This window comes from Marmota marmota, unplaced genomic scaffold (assembly GCF_001458135.2).
Source record: "Marmota marmota marmota unplaced genomic scaffold, marMar, whole genome shotgun sequence".
Lineage (NCBI taxonomy): Eukaryota > Metazoa > Chordata > Mammalia > Rodentia > Sciuridae > Marmota > Marmota marmota.
Window position 1 is genome coordinate 630,554 of NW_026000222.1, and position 19,271 is coordinate 649,824.

The 19,271-nt window shown below is 44.8% G+C and overlaps 1 long non-coding RNA gene across 1 annotated transcript; it reads right to left on the reverse strand.

Moving 5' to 3' along the window:
- Positions 1–4,341: 4,341 nt before the first annotated feature.
- LOC125613128 lies at positions 4,342–16,162 on the reverse strand. Its single transcript, XR_007343615.1, has 3 exons — positions 16,038–16,162; positions 6,573–6,578; positions 4,342–4,352 (listed from the first exon to the last, which is right to left on the reverse strand). It is a non-coding gene; the product is annotated as an uncharacterized LOC125613128 (long non-coding RNA).
- Between the last annotated feature and the right edge of the window lie 3,109 nt (positions 16,163–19,271).

Sequence of the window (19,271 nt, forward strand, 5' to 3'; positions counted from 1 at the left end):
GGTTTCTCCATCACAGTGTCCTGTGGTGTTGAAGGCTCATCTGTGATAGCTTAAGTGTATTTACTGCAGTGTTCGGAACAGGGAGAACAGTACATCTTGCATGTGGAGTGTTACAGGTGCTTTAAGAAGGCAACAAACAGCTCATGGTGTATAAACTGGGGACAGTTGGTCACGCAGTGAAACAGTCTCTTAATCATTCTTCATTTTACTTTGAAGTACTCAAGGCAGGGAAAAATGCAGTCAGCATTGACCTAATTAAGTAATCAGAAGTTTTAAATTTCACCTTCTTTTCTCAAGAAATATTCTTTTCTTTGTTTTTAAAACTAGAAGTTAGGAATAATTCACTTAATTTTAGCTGCTTGGTGCAGCAGACTTGGGGCATAAACGTGTTCGATCTCTGCGTGTCCCTGCTATTCCTTTCAGAGAACTCCTGAAGTCCCTGGAGTTTGGAGTGGAAGGGTCTTCTGTAAACCTTTGTTCGGACCACACTGAGCTTACTTATACCAGTGAGGTGACGGGGCAGGGCTGGTCTCCAGAGAGGCCCCAGTGAGTAGGGGGTGGAACTTCCAGGAGATAGTCTCCAAGTGCTTGGGGTGGGGGTTGTGTCTTCATACTTTTTTTTTTTTTTTGGTACTGGGAGTTTAACTCAGGGGCATTTGACCACTGAGCCACATCTCCAGCCCTATGTTGTATTTTATTTAGAGATAGGAGCTCACTGAGTTGCTTAGTGCCTTGCTTTTTGCTGAGTGATGGTTTTGCTGGTCAGGGTCCCTAGCTGCTTTGCTGTGTGCTGCCACCACTGATAATGCCAATCTTTGTGAAAACCTTAACTGGAAAGACCATCACTGTGGAGGTGGAGCCCAGTGACACCATTGAGAATGTCAAGGCAAAGGTCCAAGACAAGGAAGGCACCCCCCGCCCCTACCAGCAGGATTGGTCTTTGCTGGCAAACAGTGTACCCTGTCTGACTACAATATCCAGAAGGAGTTCACCCTGTACCTGGTGCTGTGTCTTGGAGGTGGGATGCAGATCTTCATGTCTTAACACTTTTGAAACATGGAATTTAGTATTAGTAGCTGTTACTTTTTTTTTTTAAAACATTTGTTTAAGTTGTTGACAGACCTTTATTTTATTTACTTATGTGTGGTGCTGAGAATCAAACCCAGTGCCTCACACATGCTAGGCAAGCACTCTACCACTGAAGTATAACTCCAGCCCCTGTTATTGTCTTTTGTCTCTTAATTCGAATTCTGTTTAGGTTCTTGGCTGGTTTTAATTGATTATTTCTTTTTTCTTCATTATGGGTTGTATTTCTTTGCTTTTCTGCATGTCTGATAAATTTTTTTTGGCCTGGGGCTATATCTTGTTGGGTGAATTTCCTTTCAGAATTGTTAACTGAGATATAGTTCATGTGACACAAAAGTCCCCATTTGAAATGCACAGTCCAGGGGTTTCTAGTATGTTGTGTTGTTTGTCCATGATCACCCACCCCTCCCAGAGCCTCACTCAGCCCCATCTTTCCTCATTCCCTGACAGCTGCCTGTTGTGGAATTCCACATAAGTGTGAAGTAAGCCTTCAGGTTTTAGGTAAGCAAGGGAACCATTTCCTTTTGAGAGAACTGCTGCCAGCAGTTGGGCCACTTGCAGAAAGGAGTGTGGTGTGCTCTTGGTATGTTAGTGTAGGGTGACTGTCCCTGCTCAGTTGAGCGGGTTCTGTCAGCATCTTTTCCTAGGTACCACATTGATTTCGTGCCCATGTACCTGCTCCTCATCCTGGTCCCTGCTGTGATCGACATCCTAACATTTTGAAAAGCATGATTGGTGACTGGAACACAGTGCTCTTCTTTCCCTGGTAGAAGTTTCCCTGGTATTGGGAGTTCATCAGGACATTTGGGGGATTTTCCCTTTGTCTCATGATAGACTTCTAGAGGAGTGGGCATTGCCTGCCTGATGGCACAGCAGCCCTCTGCCTGCTGGAAGTGGGCTCCCCTAGGGGGAGTGTGCAGGTGTGAGCAGTCACAGGTTCTGCTGTCTTGCCAATGCCTTGGAAGTCTGATGCCATCTGATTGCTGGCCCCTTGGAACCTTGCAGGAGTTGCTGTCTGGCCGTGGTGGTGCCTGCTCTGCTTCTGTGTACTGCTTAGTACTCTGCAGGTCCTTGCAGCATGTGGGCCTGACTTTCTGTTCTCTCTCACAGATTTTCCGTGAAGGGCCAGAGTTGACATTTCAAGCTTTATGGCCCAGCACATTCTTTTTTGCAGCTGCGGAGTTCTGCTGTGTGGTAGTACCATTGCCGCAGACTGCCGAGTAAGCCTGGCTGCCTGCCATGAAACTCCATTGACACCAAGATTATCATTTCACCTAATTTTCACTTGTCAGAAATTTAAGTTCTTTTTCAACTGGATACAAATGTAAGCCAGTCCTTAGTTTGTAGACTGTTACATTAAAAAGACAAGGGGCCAGATTTGGCCTGTGGGCCAAGATCGCTGACCCTGCCACAGTTGGTGGTTTGGCATGGCTTGGGTCCCCTGGTTGTTTTGGTGGCAGTCCTGGCTTTCCTTCTTTCTTGTGTTTGGTTTGGGCTGTTGTTTCTTAGACTTGCTCATTTGATCTCATTCATGGTCTGTTATATAGGGGCATGGCCAAGGTCAGCTCTGGCATATTGTGGTTCTATTTCCAGTGTGGTTACAGAATTATTCTTTTGCCACTCTAAGAAATCTTAGGTGAAAGGGGTCTATTGGCCACTGTGATCTAAGGTTGTTAGTAGACCCATGTCTTAACAGGAAGCATTAGGTTTTTGACTCATACAGAAGAGGGTGTTTTTCTCAAGTAGAATGCCTGTCCTGATGTACATGTGGCAGTGTAAGGAGTTAGCTCTGAATTAAATGAACTGGACACCTGGTGTTGGCAGGACACCTTGAGAGAAGCATTGATCATGGTTGAGCTGGTGCTAGTGAGGTGACTTGGTAAAACGAGGCTTGTGACGAATGGCATGCTGGCAGTGTGCTGAAGCAGGCACTGGAGTGCACTCCATGGCTCTGGGCGGAGGATCATGGATAAGTGCTCTAAAAACCCCCAAAGTGGAGTCACTAGGTAGGTGGTATGGCTCAGGTGAGAACCCCGCTTTTTACAGCTCATGTTTTTAATGCAAAAGGCCATGATGGTTGGTGCTAGAGGAGGTATTCATCTCTGTGGAGGTAGGACTTACTGTGTTGCCCATGCTGGCCTCAGCCTCCCAGTGCCTGGCCTTGTTTACTCAGGTTAAAAGAGAAGTTTGGAAATTTGGGTAGCATAACTGAGAAGGCACAGGTAATGAATTTTTCCCTGTTTAGTAAAACAGCATTAGAACTGAACTTTGGCCAACTTGGGGTTTTTCTTTTCTTTTTTTAAAATTATTTTTACATATATTTTTAGTTGTTGATGGACCTTTTCATTTATTTTTATGCAGTGCTGAGAACCGAACCCATTGCCTCACACATGCTACACCAAGTGCTCTACCACTGAGCCACAACCCCAGCCCCCCCAATTTGGGGTTTTTAGAGATGATTATTATGAAGTATATATAAGACCATTTCAATAGCTCTGAGTATACCCATTGAGCATTGACTTTCTCTCTGTTTCCCAGAAGCTGCTGCATTGCCATCCTGCTTTTTTGCAGATTTTAACTGCTCTGGGTATCTCTCACAAGTGGAATCATACAACATTTTCCCTGTTACATGTGTGCGTCAGCAGTGCTAGGGATAGAACCTGGGCTCTCGTTTGCTACCACTTGAGCTATGCCCACAGCCTAGTGTGTGCTTTGTGACTGGCTCCCTTCACCCTCTTAAAGGTTCCTTTGTGTTGTTGCATGGGTCAGTTTCCTTCCCTCTAAAGAATGAATGGTATTCCATTATGAGCATTTATCATGTGTTCATTTTTTGTTTTCCAGTTCATTGCTTCCACCTTTTCGCTCCTTTGAATAATGCTGCTGTGAACAGGGGGACGCATATGTTTAGGTCCCCCTTTTATGTTGTTTAGGTAGAGACCCAAAGGTATGTGGGTTGTCACAGTGGAGTTGCTGGATATTATGATCCTGTAATTTTGAGAGACTGCTATAGTGTTTTGTAGAGCAACCATACCATGTGATGCCATCAGCAGTGTAAAGGGTCCAGTTTCTCCACAGACTCCACATTTACTTTCTGCCCTTTTTTAGAATAGTTGCCATCTGAACGTGTGGGAAAATGGTGTCTTGTTTGGATTTACAGCTCTCTAATGACTAGAGATGCTGGGTGTCTTTGCATGTGTTTCTTGACTGTTTGTATATCTTTTTTGAAAAAATGTCTGTTTTGGTCCACTTTTCAACTGGGCTCTTCCCTTGTTATGGGAAATATATATATTTTGGGTATCAGTCCCTTATTTGATACATGTTTGCAAAGATTTTCTCACATTTCATGGTTTCTTCTTTTCTCTGTAACTATTATTTTATTCCGTGGAACTGGGGATCAAAACCACGTCTAAGCTACATTTCCAGTCTTTTCTTTTTCTTTCTTTTTTTTTTTTTGAGACAGAATCTTGTTGAGTTGCTAAGACTGGCCTACCACTTGTGGTCCTCCAGCCTCAGCCTCTCCAGTAGCTGGGATCACAGGTGAGTGCCACTTGCCTAGCACATTCTTACTTTGTTGATAGTGTCCTTTGATGTGTGAAGATTTTAGCTGTTTTTTTTTTTTTTTTCCTGGTGTCCTTGTGTTTTTGGTGCCATAATCCAACAGAACGTTGTGAAATTCATTGTCTTAAAGCTTTCTCCACAACGATTTTTTTCTCAGTCTTGTAGTCTTCTGTCTTAACTTAGGTCTTTATACATCATAAGTTAAACTTAATGGTTTTAAAGTTAGGAGTCCAACTTCATTTTTTTCCTTGTGGGCACCCAGTTGTCTCAATACTGTTTAGTGAAGATTGTCTTCCCCCCCAGAATGGTCTTGGCACCTTTCCTGAAAACCATCTGACATGTATGCGGAGGCTTACTTCTGAGTTTTTCCTTTTTGTTGGTCTCAATGTTTGTCTTTATGGCCACTTAGACTTTTTTTTTGTGTATGCATGTGGTATTGGGGATTGAACCCAGGCGCCCCCCTTTTTAGTATTATTATTTTTTTAGTTGTAGTTGGACACAATACCTTTATTTTATTTATTTATTTTTATGTGGTGCTGAGGATAGAATCTAGGGCCTCACATGTGCTAGGCAAGCACTCTACTGCTGAGCCACAACCCCAGCCCCATTTCTAGCCATTTTTATTTTTATTTTTATTTATTTATTTTTTTTAAACATTTTTTTAATTTATTTTTTAGTTTTCGGCGGACACAACATCTTTGTATGTGGTGCTGAGGATCGAACCCGGGCCGCACGCATGCCAGGCGAGCGCGCTACCACTTGAGCCACATCCCCAGCCCTATTTTTATTTTTTTTGACATAAGGTCTCACCAAGTTGCTGAGGCTTTGAATTTGCTATCTCCTGCTTCAGCCTTCTAAATCCCTGGTATTACAGGTGTGCGTCAGCGCACCTGGCAGCCACCTTGGCTTTCTTTTTCCCCTTCCCTTTCCACGTTTCTTATTGGTGCATTATAGTTGTGCATAATGATGGAAATTTTTTATTACATATTCATACATGCACACAACATAATTTCGCCAATAGTACTCTCCAACACTCCCCCCATGCCTCTCAGCCATCTTGATTTTTTTGGGAATACTTGAATCTAACCCAGGGGCACTTTACCACTGAGCTACATCCCCAGTCCTTTATATTTTTTATTTTGAGATAGGGTCTCACTAAGTTGCTGAGGATTTTGCTAAGTGCTGAGGCTGGTCTCGAACTTGCCACTTGTCTCAGTCTCCTCAGAAGTCCCTGGGATTACAGGTGTGTGCCACTGCGCCTAGCCTACCTTGTCTTTTAAGTTGGTTGCTTGTAGGCATTACAGGGGTCCACACGGGATGTGAATGTGTTTCTAATTAGATGAAGATAAGTAGTATCTAGTGGATAAACTTAACTAGATAGATTTTTAACTATTCTTTAAAAAGTCTTTTGGTTAGGGTGGGGCTGTGGCTCAGTGGCAGAACTCTTGCCTCGCACATGCGAGGCACTGGGTTCCATCCTCAGAATCACATAAAAATAAATAAACAAAATAAATATATTGTATCCATGTATAAATAATATAAATAATAAAAAAAAAAGTCTTGGTTAAAGAAGAGAGTCTACCAAAAATGAAAGAGAAATTTCTTTGGTTTTCCCCTCCATCTGTCCCTTCTTTCATTTATTTTTTTTGATACAGGGCTCACTATGTTGCTCAGGCTGGTCTTGAGCTCCTAGCCTTGAGCATTTCTCTGGCCTTCCTGAGTAGCTGGGACTTCAATTGAGTGCTACTGTGCCTGACTTCGAAGAGAAGGTTTTTGAATTGGTAGGATTGTAAATAGATCATAAGTTTTATTATGTGAATGAATATATATTTGTCATTGAAAAAAATTAAAAATAATATTTTTTTATCATTCTCAAAGGAAAAAAGAAGGAAAGCCTTTAATATAATTCCTATGAAACTCTTACTAACGTTCTCCTGTAGGTAGTCTTTGAGGAATATGTGGGACACATCATGATGTCTCTGTGAGCCCTTTCCCCTAATGTGACTCAATGCCCAGCCTGTGGAACTTCATTACCACTTCATGGTTTAAAACAGATTTCTCGCAGTGTAGTTTTTTTTTTTTTTTAATTTTTATTTTTAGTTACATATGACAGTAGAATGTATTTTGGCAGAATGTACATACGTAGAGTATAACTTACTGTATTTAGGTTTCTACTCTTATGGTCATACAGGAGGCTAGTAAATTTTATGACCAATTAATCCTACTGTCTTTTCTATTCCCTTTCCCTCTCCACAGTTTAGTTTTTATGCCTCTTGAATTTGTGTTACTACGTTACTGCAGAGGCTCTCAAGAGTGTGTGTGTGTGTGTGTGTGTGTGTGTGTGTTAATGGGGATGGGGACAGGGATGGGGATGGAACCCAAGGCCAAGACCACCATGTCAGGGAAAGCACCATCTGAGCTACACCTCTAGCTCCAAAGGTTCCATGACTTTTTTTTTTTTTTTAAATCTAGACTTGAAGAAGTTAGGTAGTCCAAGTCATGTGGTGACTTCTGAGAGTGAATGGCAGCAAAGCTGGCTTGTGCATTGGTGGTGCTCCTTGCTTCTCTGTAGATCTGGCTCTATCCTCTCTTGGTTCTTTTGTCTGAAGACCTGCACCACGCACTCCTTGTGGTGCCTGCTGCTGCAGAATGCTGTGGCTCTGGTCTGCCTCCAGGTGCTCACCCTGCCTTTGCCTTTGCTTGCACAGGTTCTGCTGGGTGGGGTGGGCGTGTATTTTGAAGAAGAAAATTGATGTGAATTTTATTTGGATCAAATTTAAAACATTTCAGAAAACCGTGTTTTGTTTTACTTAGCATTGCTAACTTTTGTTTGCATTCCATAACAGTGGGATTGGCCTTTGAGGACATGGCAACAGGTGACTCTTGAGCTTGGCCTCTGCCAGGTTGAGCTTTGCATCCTGGGGAGCGGCTCTGTGTTAGGCAGAGCCTCTGTCCTGACATCTGTTTTAGTTACTAGTGTTATCCCGTGTGGTCCACCCAGCTCCCACTGTCTCTTCAGCAGTTTGCTAACATGCCTGCAATTGTCTTTAGTGACTCTTTTGCTTCAGATAACACATAGACCCATCCTGAAACGGACAGTAGGGTGTACTTTGACGGTTGTGTTGCCCAGGTAGAGAACAGCAATCAGGGGACGCTTTCCCATCACCCCAAGGAGTCCTTTCCTGATCCCCAATCTCCTGCTCCTAGCAGCTACCAGTGACGTTCCTGTTGCTGTTTCATGATTTCTCATAAGTGAGCCACACACAGTATGTGACTTGCTGACTCTTGTTTTCCCTGTGGAGTGAGGGTTTATTTTATTTTATATTTTTTTTGTGGTGCTGGGGATTCAACCCAGGGCCTTGTGCATATGAGGCAAGCACTCTATCAACTGAGCTATATATCCCCAGCCCTGGGGTTTGAGTGTTTTTAAAAATTGAGGTGATATTCAAACAAAAAACTCAGCACTCAAGTCCAACCATTTTAAAGTGGATATTCTGTGGCCTTTGGTACGTTTTCAACTTTATATGATCATTCCTGCTATCTAGTTTTTGATCCTTTTTTGAGTACTGGGATGAACCCAAGTGTGCTGTACCCCTGAGCTACGTCTCCCCTGCCTTTTTATTTTTATATTGAGACAAGGTTCTCACTAAGTCCCTGAGGCTGGCCTTGAACTTGGTGTCCTCCTGCCTCAACTTCCAGAGTCACTGGGTTCATAGGTGTGGCCTTGTCACTTGGCTCTCAGACCATTTTTATTGTCCCCCAAATTCATAATCACTACTTACCTTCCCCTGCTTCTCCTAAAACTGCTACAACCACAAGTAAACTCCTGTGTCTGTGGATTTTCCTGTTAAGGATATTTCATGTAAATGGATCTGTGTGTGTGAGTGTGTGTGTGTGTGTGTGTGTTTTCCTGTTAAGGATATTTCATGTAAATGGATCTGTGGACCAACTCACATCCCCAGCCCTTTTTATTTTTATTTTGGGATGGCATCGTGCTAAGTTGCTGAGGCTGGTTTTGGACTTGGTGATCCTCTTGCCTTAGCCTCCCAGGCTGCTGGGATTAAAGGTGTGTGCTGCCATGTCTGGCTGATCTGTGGTCTTTTGTGTTGTTGGAAATATTGGGGTGCTGCAAGAAAGCAGACACACACTCTAAAGTTTCTTGGCAAGGCAGATTTTACTTGTGCAGAAAAGTGTGCTACTAAAACAATCTGGCAAGCAAGCAAGCACGCTGTGGGGGAAGTCTTGCCCAAGTTTTTATCCCTGAGGCAGTACTGCCCCTTGCTCTGATGGGAGGAGTTCAGGGTTACAGTCTACAAGATTGGCCTTTAAAAGTGTGGAGGGCAAGGGGAATGGCTGTAATTATGATTGGATTACCTATGATACCATAGGCCTCATGATTGGAAGACTGAGGACAAAGACATGTTGGAGGCTCAGAGTGGCTACATTTTCAAGCTCATGGTTTTGTAACTTAAAAATAGCTTGGCCTAACTATAGTATAACTGATTTGTTAGATCACAGCAGACACATTTTGTTACATATTAGGAAAATCGGATTGCAGGGTTAACTTTGGTAGAAGAGAGAACCGGAGTCTTACATGTCCAGCCGTGTTGGAGCATGTGTCAGAATTTACTCCTTTTCATGGCTGAGTAATATTGCATTGAGTGGCGTTTGTTCACTCGTTCATGTTTGGACTGGTATCTGCGTTGTCTCTACCTTTTGGCTCTTGGGAATAGTGCTGCTGTGGGAAAGTTCTTACAGGTTTTTATGTGGCTGCTTTTCGGGTGCTTAACCACTGAGCCACGTCTCCAACCCTTTTTTGTATTGTATTTTCAGACAGGGTAAGTTGCTGAGGCTTTCTTTGAACTTGCAATCCTTCTGCCTCAGCTTCCTGAGCTGCTGGGATTACAGGAGTGCACCACTGTGCCTGGCACTTGGTGACTTTCTGACTTAGGTGGCCTGTGCACTTTGAAAGGCTTTGAGCTATTTCCAGGCTCCTGAGTGGTGAGAAGGGTCACAGCTGAGGGCCTGCCAAGGCTACTTCCTGCAGAGTCTTGTTAAGAGAGTTCAGATTTATAATTTGTGAAGGAGAAAGCTGGCAGATAAAATGTGAGAGGAGTGCTTTTTAGAGAGCCCGTTATCTGGGTAAATCTGATTGTTTCAGGAATTTGCCTTTCCCTGGGTTTTCCTACCTGCAGCAGAAGGTTTATGCACCTACCTAGACCACAGCCTTACATGGGATGAGACCTGGGCCTTGAAGCTGCTCTTTTGTGCTTTCAGCTTCACAGCAGGCAGCCTCCAGAAGTTGAGACCTCTGACCTTTGTTTCTTATGCCATCGTCTCCTGTCCTTAAGAGATTACTCTTTAGGATGCTCCTACCCTGTGCTGCAGAAGTGGTTCCACCTCTAGGCCTTTTGCAGTGGCCTCCTCACTGTGAGTCTAGCAAGTCCTTCCTTTGTTGAGGACAGTCATAAAACTGCCTGATAAAACTCTTCTTTACAGAGATCAGTCTTTGCAGTCTTGGTAGCCCCTGGGTGTAGGTATGACTCTTACTGTACTGTGGAGACTAACTAGTGAACTGAGGCACAGAGGGGCTGGGCCACTTGTTCAGGGTCACATAGGTTGTAAGTGGCATTGCCAACCCAGACTGCCTCCAGAGTCCTTCCTCTGGCCTACTGGCTGTGCTGTCTCCAGGCTCATGGTTGGTTGCACTCCTGCTGTTCTTGGAAGGTGACTATCCTGTGGCCAGGGAGCAAGCCTTGCTTGCTTTCCGAGTCTGTAGCACATTCTGTTCATAGTAGCAAGTGGGCATTCTGTGCGTTTCACTCATTCCCGTTCTTGGAAGGTGCTGCGGTCGTCTTCCGGAAGTGTCTCTAGGGCGTCCTTCCTGGCAGCCATGCTTTTCTAAGTTCCCAAGGCTGCTGATGGTGACAGACATGTGACACTCTGTCTTGGTGCTACCTTGGCAGGCAAGACCTATTCCTGTTAAAGGCAGTTTGGCTTATAATGGTATTTTCTGTGAAGGGAGTTTTTCTTTTTGAGTACTGGGGATGAACCCAGGGGTGCTCTAACACTGAGCTATACCCCCAACCCTTTTTATTTTTTATTTATTCCAGGTTCTGGCTAAGTTGCCCAGACTGGTCTCAGATTTGCTGTCCTCTTGCTGTGTGCCACTGCATCCAGTGGAAGATAATTCTTTATTCTGCCAGTTAGCTCTAAATTTCTTGTAGAATTTTTAAGGAAACTTTAATCGGAAAGTGGGCATTCTCTAAGGGATTCCTTTAAGTTGGAGGTGGTTTGATTTAAAAATGCATTACTTAGTTTGATCATCACTAATGGTCATGTTTCTATTTAGCTTTAAAACACGGATCTCAATGACTAAAACAAAATTCATTTGCTGAGGAAGTTTTGCAAGTGTTATACCAGTGAGCCACATCCCTAGCCCAGTGGAACCGTTTTTAGTCACTAGCTTAGATCAAAAAAAGAGCAATAACATAGGTACATAGGTAATTGACTTTAACCTTTTTTTCAAAAAGATGCCTGGAAGTATATTTTTCAAACCGTTAATTGATCCATTTTAAGTATATATGTTTATTGTGAAAGTGACATCACAGTGCACTTTTAGGATGTTTTTGTTTACCCACGTGGCTTCCTTGTGCCAATTTATGGTTAGTCTCTGTTCTGTTCCTAACTAGGATTCTACTACTGTTTGTAGATTTGCTTTAACACACTTGTCATCTTACCCACTTACCAGTGCAGAGATGTGCTTTATTTTTGGTTGAGTGAAGCTTTGGATTCTAACAGGGGTCGAACTGGGCATACCTTTCCCCTGGTGGGCAAATGTTAAGTACTTGGACTTGAGCCGTTCACTCAGCTGTTGAGGCAGAAACATGACTAAGACAGGAGATGAGGGAATAAGGGGAGCAGCATTCCAGCAGAACTTCGTGCTTGCAGACAGGCCCTTGCTCACCCCTCATCTGGCCACAGCAGGGGCGGGCAGTGAGCTGGTGGACTTTTCTGTAGAGATCAGGATCTGTGCCAAAACCAGAGCAGTCTGGCATTGTTCTGACTCATTTTAATGGCTGACATAAGGCATACTTAGTCTCGGGTGATATAAATTGAATAAAATGTGGACTTTGGGAAGAAAGCTAGAGCGTCAAGCATGCTGAATTAGAGAAGCTAGGAATTTGGGAATGAGAGTTTGGAAATAAAAGTCACAGGAAAGGATCTGTGCCTGTAGGATCATGAGCACCTATCAAGAGTAAATATTTATATATATTGGCTTGGGGTTTTTAAAAAATATTTTAGTTGTAGGTGGGCATGATACCTTTATTTATCTATATATTTATTTATTTAATAAATAAATGTATTTAATGTGTTGAGGATCGAACCCAGGGCCTCACACATGCTGGGCAAGCAGTCTACTACCACTCAGCTACAAATGCAGTCCCTGGGCTTGGGATTTAAGATGACACTTTGGGGCTGGGGTTGTGGCTCAGAGGTAGAGCGCTCGCCTAGCATGCGTGAGGCACTGGGTTTGATCCTCAGCACCACATAAAAATGAAATAAAGATATTGCATCCATAACTAAAAAATAAATATCTTAAAGATGACACTTTGTACATTTAAATATTGGTCACTTAAGCATCACCGAGGACCCTAGCCACTTGCCCACCATGCAGCAGTTGCAGGTGGTCCCAGCTGCACCAGTCCTGTTTCTGCATTTCATCTCTGATCCTTAGGATCTTGTTTGCCCTTCACAAAATGGAAAAATTTGCATCTCCAGTTATAAACGTGTTGTGTTCTGAGTAGTCCTGAAGTCTGCACAGTAGAGGTTGGCAGTCATGTGAGTCTGCCCACTGCATAGAGTGTGGCTTTGTGGTTCTGGGCTGTGGCTCTATGGGAGGAGGTGTGCTCTGTGTGAATGGAAGCAGTGCCTGCTGTTTGGCTATCTGCTCTCCCAGTCAGCATGTCCCACACTTCCCCGTGCCAGGTCCTCTTTCTCTTCCTGCCTTCCTGCCTTGCTGCCTTTCTTTTTTCTTCTTGTTGTTCCCATCCTTCCACCATATTTTGAGTTGTTACACATTTAATTGGGATCTGAGGAAGGAATGCACAAATTTTCCAGGGTATCTTTAAGAATTGGATGGTTTGGCTGGGGTGTGGCTCAGTGGCAGAGCACTTGGTGACGTGTGAGGCACTGGGTTTGATTCTCAGCACCACATAAAAATAAACAAACAAACAAAGTTTGGCGGGGAGTGGGTGGGAAGGATTGAATGTTTTTTTTTAAAGCCAGGGACTGAAGTGCACCTGGACCTATGCCATGAGACCTCTGCTCTGGGCTGCTGTCCCATAGATTTTTGCCCCCCAACCCCTCTCAGTTCATCCCTAAGTCCCAAGGCTGGCCTCCTCAGCCCTGGGCCTGGGTTGCCTTAGGGAACAGTGTTCACTGCAGGTTTGGTGTACCTTTCTAGAAGCAGGGCTCATAGGTAAGAGGTGGGTACTTTGAGGAGGCTTTCTCTAGCCTGAGTTCTCTTACCGCCACCCGAGGGACCCTGAAAAACGCTTGTGGTGGAAAAGGACAGTGTTGGACTTTCCCAGATTGTTGCTGAGACACATTCATAAGGGTTTAGGTGGAAGGCTGACATGGGTTCATGTGCTGGGTACACCCATGCTGCAAGAGGTTCATCTCCGCCCCTTCTGTCCTTTTGTGGCTCATGGACTTTATGCTTCCTTAATCAGGCTTTTGGATCTTGAAGGAACATTCAGGTTGTTAGTAATAGTGAGGGTTTGTGTAAGTAAGCTGCCACTTTTGTGAACCACAGGCTGCTTTCTGACATATTTTTGACCTATTTCTACTATTTAATGCTATTATTTCAGCCCTTCTGGTTAATGCTGTGTAGGGTGAGTCTTAGGCCAGTTTGTGTACTCTGGAATTGAGACATGCTTTGGAATTGTCTCCGACGTCTTTAGGGGTGGAGTTTGATGTTATTTTGGGGTAGTTCAAAGATCACAGTTTTCCCCCTGTGAAGAGATCCCCAGGACATTACGAGTTAACCTGATCAGTTTATATCCAGACTGAATTTCTATAAAAACACATGCCTTTCCTGTGTACCTTTGCAATCTCTGCCTCCTCCCAAATGCTCTTTTTTTTTTGTTTTTTCTTCCCCCACTACCCTCAGTACCAGGGGTTAAACCCAGGGGTGCTTAATCATCAAGCCACATCCCCAGCCTTTTTAAATATTTTATTAGAGACAGAGTCTTGCTGAGTTGCTTAGGGTCTCCCTAAGTTGCTGAGGCTGGGCTTGAACTTGAGATCCTCCTGCCCCAGCCTCCTAAGTTACTGGGATTGCAGGCACCATCACGCCCGTCAGGCAGAGCTCTCTCTCTTTCTTTTTTAATCCAGGGGTGCTTAATCATTGAGCCACATCCTCTTTATATTTTATTTAGAGACAGGGTCTTGCTGAGTTGCTTAGGGCCTTGCTTAGTTGCTGAGGCTGACTTTGAAATCATAATCCTCGTGTTTCAGCCTCCCCAGCTGCTGGGATGGCAGAGTTCTTTTGAGATGCCTACAGTAGCTTGAACTCCTTTATTTCAGCCCAGTCTCCTTTCTTCGAACCCTGGTTTATTTCCGTAAGAAGAAACCTCATTTAGGGTAGTTTGTGATTCTGTCAGTGAAGTAAGATGACGGTATTCTACTGTTAATCAGAAATTAGTAGTAAATTACATATAACAAGTGCTTTAATGCAAGAAAACAAAATAGTTCATAGAAAAAGTTTGAGCTGGGTGTGATGGTGGACATCTGTAATCCCAGTGGCTTGGGAGGCTGAAGCAGGAGAATCACAGGTTCCTCAGCGAGGCCTTTAGCAACCTAGTTAGACCCTGTCTCAAAATAAATAAAAAGGGCTGGGGATGTGGCTCAGTGGTACAGCACCCCTGGGTTCAATCCCCAGTAAACCTCCCCCCCCCCAAAAAAAAAAAGTTTGATGAATGCTGAGACCTGTTTCTTGCTTCACAGTATTTAGAAGTTAATTTTGAAAAGTAGTAGTAACAATGTAATGTGTGGGTAAAGTTCTCAAGTTTTTGGATTTTAAATGATTGATTTTTGGAATAGCTGGTTTTCACCTGTTTCACCTTGGTGTGCCTGCCCCTCCTCATGAGGTGCTCACCTGGGGCTGGGTGATACCAGTCCCAGCTCATCCTGAGGCTAAGGCAGTTTGAGGCCAGCCTCAGCAAAGGATCAGTGATGTGGCTCAGTGGTAGTGTCCTGTCCCCGCCCTCCTTCAATCTCCATTAAAACACACACACATGTTTAGTTTCATTTTGTGGGGAAACAACAAGCACTTAGTTGTTGCTTGGGCAGGGTCCCTCTGGCGGGAGCAGTGTAGGGAGGAGTGACAGCTGGGAGCACTGGTCTGAGTTCTTCACCTGGCTCTGCCCTCTGATTCCAGTTGTGTTGCCTGCTCTCTACTTCAGTCCATGACTCACCTAACTCAGAAGAGGGTCATGCCAGTCAAATATGTACACATAGAATGTGTATAGAATAAGTACACTGCATGTGTACATGCATGTGTTACATGTGTGTAATAATTGTGGGTGAAATACACATTCTTTGTGAGTGAGTGATATGAATATGTGCATGCAATTTAAAAGGAAATTGATTTTAAAAGATCTTTGTATTGGCCTTTCCCATCACTCTCTCTCTCCTTGGACTTCCTTTTTTATTTGCTGATTAGGGTAATGAAGAAGAAAGCAAGCTAGCTCATGATGGGCAGTAGCTGCTAATAGGAACTCGGTAGGGTGGTGATGTGGGCCATGCAACAAGAGCAGGCAGCACTCCGTGTCTGTGTGCAGCATCACTTGTGCACAGGTGGGTGGGGCTTGCCTGATTCCAGTCTGTATCTGCCTGGTGGCTTGTGTACCCCAATCCTCCTGGGGGGTGCTGTTCTCTTTCCTAGCACTGCTAGACCAACGCAACCTATCCAGCCTTGGCCTTTGGGAATGACTGTAGGGTATTATAAATTTCTGCAAGCATTTTTTTTTTTAAATGTAAACTTTAGTAAATTTATGCAATTAAATTAGGTCTCCTTAAAGATTATTTGGAGGGTATTTTTTGTTAGTACTGGGATCCAACTCCAGATCTTGTGCATGCTAGACTGAGCTGCACTCAGCTGCACTCCTAGCCTGGCTTGTGTTTTTAATTTAAACTTTGGGCTTACGAGTTTCAATAACATGGTCGGGCATGGTGGCGTGCATCTGTAATCTCAGCAGCTCAGGAGGTTGAGGTGGGAGGATCACAAGTTCAAAACTAACTTTAGCAACTTAGCGAGGCCCTTAGCAACTCAGTGAGTCCCTGGCTCTAAAATAAAATATAAAAATAAAAAGGGCTGGGGATGTGACTCAGTGGTAAGTCTCAGTGACATGGTATTAAGTTAGAACATAGATGATGGGGATTCATATGCAGATGCTGCAGTAGGTTTGTGTAGGTCAACACTGTGCAGAAGTGATGGGATTGGAGAGCTGCCCTTGAGTACTTAAGGATCGAGAGACTTTTCCTTTGGATCAGATTTTTCGGGAAGTGCTTGACCTTCCCGTAGGACTGTGTATATGCCAGCTTTATAGCTGAGACTTTATCTTTTTATATTTCTGTACAAATACGTGGTTTTGCTCCCTTAGAGAAAAGGCACCCATTCAGCTTAGTGAGTTCCTTTACCAGTTGTCTGCAAGGGCCAACAGGACAGGGCACTTCCCCTCTGAGGAGCCTTACGCTCTTCACCACCACCTGCAGAGGAACTGTCTGTCCACAGGGAGTAGGTTTCACAGGAGCCTGTCAGAATAGCTTGGGAAGTGTGGTAAGGATACATGTGGGGGGTTCTAAGAACTCCTTCCCTGTGCTGAAGTCCTCCTGAGAACATGCCTGGGCTACATGATGAATGGTGATGGGAGTAGAATGGGTTGGCATAAAGGTGAAGGGCAAGCCAGGTGTGGTGTTGGCATACCTGTAATCCCAGTGGCTTGGGAGGCCGAGGCAGGAGGATTGTAAATTCAAATCCAGCCTCAGCAACTTAGTGAGGCCCTAAGCAATTCAGTTGAGACTTGTCTCTAATAAAGTATACAAAAGGGCTGGGGCTGGGGCTCGGTGGTTAAAGAACAGAATAGAACATTAGCCATTTGTTTCTTCTGCTTTCCTGGAGTACACTGTGAGCCCTGCCAACCCTGCAGAGGTAGGTAGGGCCTGGTGCAGGGCAAGGAATCCTCCCAGGCAGGGTGAAGTGGAGGCCCTAGAGCAGGGCACAGGACGCATTTCCATTTCATGTATTTTCAGGTTGTGTTTGTTCTCCACTGACCACAGTGCTGTTTGTTGCACAGCCACATTCATTTTCTCTTATGAAAGAAAGTCATTCTGTGTAAAGACGATAATCCATGGGTGGTGGTACATGTTTGGTGATGTGGTGCTGTAATGGGTGAGTTCTGCAAATGCTGGGGAGATGCACTTCTGCTGGGGCAGACCCTTTTTATTTATATTTATTTTTTTGGTGGCTGGCCTTGAACTTGTGATCCCCGTGTTAGCCTCCCGATTTGCTGGAATTATAGGCGGGTGGCATGTGCCACCATGCCCTGCCGTTGATGGACTTGCAGGACTGACAGAATGTGGTGTCTGGGAGGGAAAACCTCACAGAGGTGAGTATGAGGTGGTGGGCCCAGGGAGGCGTAGTCTTTGCAGCCAAGGGTGTCTGAAGGAGAGGGCTCCTAACTGAATGGCAGAAGGGCCTGAGTCTGCAAAGGAATTGAGTGTTGGTTGGTGTGGACTGGAGGGCAGGGTAAGTGGATGCCACAGAGGCGACTGAGGCTGCCCAGAGGGCTGGTGGCCTAGTGCCATTCAGTGGGTACTGAGGGTGTAGAAGGGAACTGCAGGCTGCATCCAGAGGGATGCGTAGCATGTGCTGGTTGGTATGTATTAGGGTAGTCTGTGTTTAAAAACTCACAACTAGAATGGTAGCCCGAGCTGTAGGAGGTAAAGCTTAGGAGAGATGAATGGCAAGGCTCTCAGGGTAGACAGGAAGATGGAATTACTGGACAAATTAACTATCGGCAATTAGCTGTATGGCCCTCCAGAGGGAAGGAAATGCAAGGCCTGCGTATCTGCGAGTGTTCTTGGGGTTGAGGTCTGTTTGGCTGTGAACTTTTTTTTTTTTTTTTTTAAGAGAGAGAATTTTTTTTTTAATATTTATTTATTTTTTTAGTTTTCGGCATACACATCTTTGTTTGTATGTGGTGCTGAGGATTGAACCCGGGCCACACGCATGCCAAGCGAGCGCGCTACCGCTTGAGCCACATCCCCAGCCCTGGCTGTGAACTTTGGAATGAGGATAGATACAGGGTGCTGTGATTGTTGAGCTGTGGTAGCAGTGGATTGCAGAGCTGGATTGGTGCTGTGGGCTGACTTTGAACATGGAGCTTTGTGGTTGGGAAACTGGCTCTGCCTTTCCTGTGGTAATGAGCTGACCAGGATCAGTTGGAAGGAGGAGGATAACTCACCCATATGTCTTTGTCAGTTGGGGAAGGTGGCAGGCGCTCCATTGGGGGCAGTTACGATGGGTCCTTACCCAGAGAGCGCCGCTGAGGTCAGGGCATTGGGTGAAGAGGAGCCACAGTGGCACAGAGAACATGAGTGGGAACTGCAGCTGCTGCTACTACTGGACCCAGAGTGGACAGGGAAAGGGGAGCTGAGGGTGTTGGAGGTGTGGGTGCCCCTGAGGGGCTCCCTTCACAGCTTTTGATGGCCTGGCGGCCAGAATTGACCCTATCCCAAAGCCCCTCTTCCCCATGCAGACTGCGTGATGAGCCTTGTTTCTTGTTCCTTCTCCTGAGAGTGTAGCTTACGCCTTGGGTGTTCTCAGAGTTTGTATTAGACCTGTGAGGACAACACACACGCTTACTGGGGCCTCAGTCTGGGACAGGGCAAAGGGTATCCCTTGTTGAAGGCACTGTGCCACAAATGCCCTCCAGGCAGTGGATGCATGGCCACACAGGCAGTGTGGGTCTTCTACCCATCTTCCCTTACATTTGTCTCAGGGTCCATTGTTTGATAATGCACCTGACTGGGGACTGATAAGGATTTCTTAACCCCTGTATGAAGTACAATCAGAAAGAGGCCTTTTTAAGGTTAGTGGGACATTTTTAAAGAGCATTTTCTCTGAGACTGATTCTCAGTGTGATCCCCTTTGAAAAGCAAAACAACACAAGCTCAGACTCCCTTGTTGGCTGCTGCTCCTTTGCTCAAGGGCAGTCTCCCCCCACTCCCCAATGAAAGCTTTGTTTAAAAAAAAAAAGCACTCTATTTTAGTGAAGGAGATGTTGGGCTGTCACAGCAAGGCTTCAGGTGGAAGGCAGGGTTGTCACTGTCTGTCATGGTGGCTGAGCGGGGGCTGGATACTGCAGGCTCAGGCACTGATTCCTGGTGTATTTGGGGATGATCTCTTCAGTTTCCCTGGAATCCAGATAAGCTTGATTTTCTCCATCAGTGGGATGACTTGAACATGTTGGTGCTTCATGTTTAAGTGGGTAAAGCACTCTCCTTGCTGTGTTGGCTAATGCTGCACCACAGTCAGACCAGACATATCAGGCCTTAGT